Source organism: Microtus pennsylvanicus, chromosome 8, assembly GCF_037038515.1.
Source record: "Microtus pennsylvanicus isolate mMicPen1 chromosome 8, mMicPen1.hap1, whole genome shotgun sequence".
Classification (NCBI taxonomy): Eukaryota; Metazoa; Chordata; class Mammalia; order Rodentia; family Cricetidae; genus Microtus; species Microtus pennsylvanicus.
Genome location: NC_134586.1, coordinates 76,996,323 through 77,000,603, shown reverse-complemented (window position 1 = coordinate 77,000,603; position 4,281 = coordinate 76,996,323). Strand labels below are relative to the sequence as shown.

The 4,281-nt window shown below is 35.9% G+C and overlaps 1 long non-coding RNA gene across 1 annotated transcript; it reads left to right on the top strand.

The window, feature by feature from the left end:
* Positions 1–2,198: 2,198 nt before the first annotated feature.
* LOC142855590 (uncharacterized) lies at positions 2,199–2,861 on the top strand. Its single transcript, XR_012911531.1, has 2 exons — positions 2,199–2,350; positions 2,554–2,861. It is a non-coding gene; the product is annotated as an uncharacterized LOC142855590 (long non-coding RNA).
* The last annotated feature ends 1,420 nt before the right edge of the window (positions 2,862–4,281 follow it).

Below are 4,281 nucleotides of genomic sequence, written 5' to 3'. Positions count from 1 at the left end.
TCTAGAAAAAACTTAGATGCCCCTCAACTGAAGAATGGATAAAAAAAAACGTAGAACATGTACACAATAGAGTATTACTCAATGGTAAAAAACAACATCTTGAAATTTGCATGCAAACGGATGAAACTCAAAAATCATCCTGAGTGAGTTAACTCAGACCCAGAAAGATGTGCATGATATGTACTCACTCACGACTGGGTATTAGCTGTAAATCAAAGAACAATGAGTCCATGACATTTCAGATACTAAATAACAATCTGAATCCTAGGAAAAACATCCATATATCCATCTGGAAAGGGGAAAGAGACAAGATCACCTAACAAAACTGGCAGAATGTGGTTGGGGGAGAAGAGAAGGACAAATGACAGAACTTAAAAAACCAAAATATTTGCTGGTACCGGCACTATGGGGAGTATCTAATCCACTTCAGGATTACTCTGCATAAACATAAATAATTGATCACTATCTTTTTATAAAACTCTGGAAATTTGTCATATCTCAACTCTTGGGCACAAGAGGATAGTTAGATTTATAGCAGATCTATTGACAGTCCCCTGCAATTCTATGAATGACATTTAAGGCAGAGCAGAACATGAATACAAAATATTACAGGTACAGTCACTAGAGGGAGCAGCTAGTCCAAATCAGGTCTAATCTCTGAATTTAGGGAAGGTTTGGCTTCATGACTCGTATGGCTATGTCAACAATTCAGGAGCTGAAGACAGTAGGTATTAAGTGACCATGTTTCCAGGCTTGTAGGAGCTGATGTAAGAGGGGAATCTGTCCCAGATCCACTGCCACTGAGTCCTGATGATACTCTTGATTGAAGATTGGATGCCTTACTAAGGGCTTAGAAAGATTCCCTGTTTTCAGAATGTCATGGGAAGCAATATAGACTCTGTCTCCAAGAAAAAACAGACAGGGTGGATTGAGACCTGGTCATCTAAATATCATATCTGCTTCATGACAGGATAAAGAAGTTGCTTTATATTGTAATAAATCACCAGACTGTCTTATATAGTCATACCACAATTTGCATATTTATAAAAAATGAAGACAAACTCAGAATTGAATTCCCTACACTAATCATTTTGATTTGTCAGTCTTTTATATTTTCAGTATTCTTACAGATACATAGCAGTTTATAACATTCTTTATTTACTTGCACCAGTACTATATAATTTATCCTATATTTTCTCAAAATAATGAATGTGATGTAATGAGGCTGTATTGTGAGGACCTGATGTGCATATTCTCCTTAATGAGGTGTAATCCTAGTACATTGCATCATTTTCTAAAATAATGAACATTTATTATAATTTAACCATAAATACATTATGTAAATATGAATAAAATGATTATTTGAAATCATTGTCAAACGGAAGAGTTAGTTGTATATTTAAGATGATAATAATTTATGAGAGAGATTTTTGAAAATGTGCATGTCTCTTTCCAGTGTTTTTTACAAATGAATTATGGCATGTTATTAAATTCTAACATATACTTCATACATGACATTGTACTAAGACACCTAAAACCCTTATACTATCTAGAGTTTCCCCACATTATTCTCTAAGATGCTCTAGTTACATGATTATATCCATCTTTGTGATAGTTTTTAGTCATTTTATATGAGGGTTGAATTATTTATGCCTATAGGTGGTGGGTTTTATATATGTATGCACTTGTTCTGTCTTTTGTGCAAAGTGTGCACTGTTCTGTCATTTGTGCTAATTATGTGTATCTTATGGATTCCCTGAGTTGTCCTTCGGGTCCAAATGTCTCTAGTTTCTCATTATCACATAGCTTAGTTGAATGATTTGCTTCCAACTTGTACTTTTGTTGTGCACTAGAGACTATGAGCACAAAGTTTTGGGAGTTCATTTCATCCTGGAGGAAAATGAACTATGAGTATTCAATAAATTCCCATAGTTCCTTACAATGTAACTGCGTGATTTTAGACAAAATTTAAATAAATTTCAAATTAGACAACAAGACTACATTGTTAATCCATAGTTACAACTGATTTGAAATGCTTTATCAATTTTTCATCATCCTTCTTGTCTCACATCTGTCACCACATTTTGTTTTAATATTTTCACTCCTTTTCTATAAGAAGATTTATTTGAGTCATCTTTAAATTTAAGAAGCCCACATGACTGTCTTCTCTATGTACACTGTTATGTGGTCCATGGTATTTGCATATTGCTCCCCAGTGAGGTCCCTGCCTTGTTGGACTAAATAAAAGCTCAACTGTACTCTTGCCTTCACTGATAACTCTACTTAGTTTATCTCCTCAAAATGATGTTTCCTGTCCAGTCCCTGTTTCTGCTAATTTTCTGCATTGTGGGTAAGAATAGTGATACATGAAAGCAGGAGTGAACCGTCTGGTTGCCTATGTTTTCTGTCCATGTGTAATAAAGCAGGTCCTGTTGTTCAGGATAGGCATGTGTGGCTTAGTTATGTGATGATGAGAAACTAAAAACACATAATCTGTGCTAAGATGGAGATTCTGATTTACATGGACTTTGTACTATTCTGTTTTAATTTCAGGAACCTATGGTGATGTTGTGATGACCCAGACTCCACTCTCTTTGTCAGTTACCATTGGACAATCAGCCTCCATCTCTTGCCGGTCAAGTCAGAGTCTCTTATATAGTAATGGAAATACCTATTTGAGTTGGTTCTTACAGAGGCCAGGCCAGTCTCCACAGCAGCTAATCTACTTGGTGTCCAAACGTAACTCTGGAGTCCCTGACAGGTTCAGTGGCAGTGGGTCAGGGACAGATTTCACACTCAAAATCAGCAGAGTAGAGGCTGAGGATTTAGGAATTTATTACTGTTTCCAAGCTACACATGTTCCTCCCACAGTGATACAGACGCTAACAAAAACCTCCTTGCTTGGAGAGGCCCAGCTGCAATGTTCTGCTTGACTAGAGAACAGTTCACCCTGCATCATTGGTAGGTGCAGGTGCAAGGGATCATTGCAACTGTTTGCACCTGAGAACTCTAGATAAACTCATTTAGTTGGGTGAATTTTCTGGCTAGTCCTCATGTGACATAAATTTTTTGTCTTTCATTCTAACAGCCATGGTAATAATAATAATTTCATATCATTATTTCAGATTAGTGTTAAAAATTTATGCATTTATAAATTTTTAATTATTTTCTTGAACTTCATTTTCCATTTAATGATGTATGCCCATTTGTTAGATTCTCTTTCAACTTCTAAAATCCTTAAAAGTCTATCTATATTTCTTTTATATTTCTAAGTAGACTTGATAGGATTATTTTGGATATCTTTATTAATTTTTTTTCTGTAGGTTTTCTTAGGGGCATGCAAACAGACCTTTGTCATGCTCATTTACCTGAGAGAGAGAGAGAGAGAGAGAGAGAGAGAGAGAGACAGACAGACAGACAGACAGAGACAGAGAGAGAGAGAGAGACCAAGAGAGACAGAAAGATGGCTATATATGAGCCTAGCATAAAGGTTGTCTGTGAAAATTTTATTTCTGGTTTCTGTACTGAGTTTCTCATAAAAACATGCCTATGATTTAACCTGTCTACTGTAGGCTCTGCTTAGTTCACAGTGTGCATTGTGTTGCAATCTGTGTAATTTATTAATTGTACTCAACATCATGAAAACCTGCAAATGTTACTATGGTGTAGGATTCAATACTGAGGTCTATCTACTGGTATGTGGGTCTCTCCGTCTGGTGTGTTACCTGCTTTCCTGTGAATAGCAGGTGCGGGGCAGGATATCAGCATTTCCAGTTTTTTCTGGTTTCTTTGATAATTATCAATATTTGGAAGAGCCTTATTCTTCTGTGCTTTAGGGTGAGCATGATATTACACATCGAAATAACCTTTTGAAAAACAAGAGAACAACATGATTTTAATGCCTTCTATGAAAAAGTAAAGAGTGAGAACTTTGCAGCAGTTCCATGCAGTGCCTGTGAAAAAGATTCACCAGCAATAAACACTTCTGAGGAAGATGTAGTGACTGACACAGGACGCACTTATACATTCTTACGGTTATAGAGGGCACATTTGCTTTCATATTGATCTCATATAATAACGTGTTATTAGACACAATGTACTTCATATCCTTACAAGAACATTTGATATGTTTAAGTAGTTTAGTATTTTGAGGGTGTCTTATTTCACTTTGTTGTTTTATCTCATATATATTAGTTGGACAGTATTTATCATTGGTCCTGCTTCTTTAGTGTTAGTAAGCAGAGAAGGCATCAGTCATTATTCTAGATGATGCCAGGAAAC